At 41.3% G+C, this 1,467-nt stretch overlaps 1 non-coding gene across 1 annotated transcript; it reads right to left on the bottom strand.

Annotated features, from left to right (window-relative positions):
* Positions 1–404: 404 nt before the first annotated feature.
* On the bottom strand, positions 405–479 carry Trnal-caa (transfer RNA leucine (anticodon CAA)). Its single transcript has one exon. It is a non-coding gene; the product is annotated as a tRNA-Leu (tRNA).
* Between the last annotated feature and the right edge of the window lie 988 nt (positions 480–1,467).

The following is a 1,467-nucleotide window of genomic DNA, read 5'->3' as shown; positions in this document are numbered from 1 at the left end:
AGTGCAGTGTTTCCAATTTTTCCATTCATTTACCTGTTTACTTTTAAGACAGTATTTGAAATTATAACAATTTTGGAAACTGAAAATCTCCTTATTTATTTATTTATTTTCACATCTAGTTCCATAGGATCAAATTGAGGAGCAAATCTCCAAGGTCATGGAATGTGTCAATCCATGAAATTACAACATAAAAGTAATAACAGAGAAAATAAAATGTATATGAACCCAAAAAAAGACAAGCCACAATTTTATGTAAATGCAGTCAACAATATAACACAGGCATCCACTTAATTTTTCAAGGAACTCCTTGACAGGATCGACGGAAACTCTTCAGATTCAGAATGAGATTTTACTCTGCAGTGGAGTGTGCGCTGATATGAAACTTCCTGGCAGATTAAAACTGTGTGCCGGACCGAGACTCGAACTCGGGACCTTTGCCTTTTGTGGGCAATTGCTCTACCAACTGAGCTACCCAAGCACGACTCATGCCCCATCCTCACAGCTTTACTTCTGCCAGTACCTCGTCTCCTACCTTCCAAACTTTACAGAAGCTCTCCTGCGAACCTTGCAGAACTAGCACTCCTGAAAGAAAGGATAATGCAGAGACATGGCTTAGCCACAGCATGGGGGATGTTTCCGGAATGAGATTTTCACTCTGCAGTGGAGTGTGCGCTGATATGAAACTTCCTGGCAGATTAAAACTGTGTGCCGGACCGAGACTCGAACTCGGGACCTTTTCCTTTTGCGGGCAAATGCTCTACCAACTGAGCTACCAAAGCATGACTCACGACCTGTGGAGACGAGGTACTGCCAGAAGTAAAGCTGTGAGGACGGGTCGTGAGTTGTGCTTGGGTAGCTCAGTTGGTAGAGCATTTGCCCGCGAAAGGCAAAGGTCCCTAGTTCGAGTCTTGGTCTGGCACACAGTTTTAATCTGCCAGGAAGTTTCCTCAGTTTCAATTTGAAACCATGTGGATTAGTGCCAAGATTTTTGAATTCTCATGGTAGCTTATTGACAATAAGCCTTTCTGTACAAGAGTCAAGGAAGTGCAATTCAAATGCGATTGGGTTTCTGCCTAGTATTAAATGAGTGAAAGCTGCTAATTCTTGGGAATGAACTGATATTGTTAACAAGAAATGAAAGTAAAGAGAGGCCACTGTCAGAATATCCATACTAATGGACAAGGGTCAACAAGAGATTCGTGAAATTACACCACTTACTGCCTGAGCTGCCTGTTTCTGAGCCAAAAATATCCCTTAAGACTAGGAATAGTTACCCCAAAATATAATACCATACAGCATAGGTGAATGAAAATAAGTAAAGTAAGCTGTCATGCTGAACTATTACTTACTTCAGATACTGTTCAAATAGTAAAAATGGCAGCAGTAAGTCTTCGAACAGGATCCTGAATGTGGGCGTACCACGACAGTTTATCTACCTGAACACCTAGAAATTTGAACTGTTCTGTT

The sequence above is a fragment of the Schistocerca serialis genome, chromosome 7 (genome assembly GCF_023864345.2).
Source record: "Schistocerca serialis cubense isolate TAMUIC-IGC-003099 chromosome 7, iqSchSeri2.2, whole genome shotgun sequence".
In the NCBI taxonomy this organism is placed as follows: domain Eukaryota; kingdom Metazoa; phylum Arthropoda; class Insecta; order Orthoptera; family Acrididae; genus Schistocerca; species Schistocerca serialis.
This window is presented reverse-complemented; position numbering and strand designations above follow the sequence as displayed.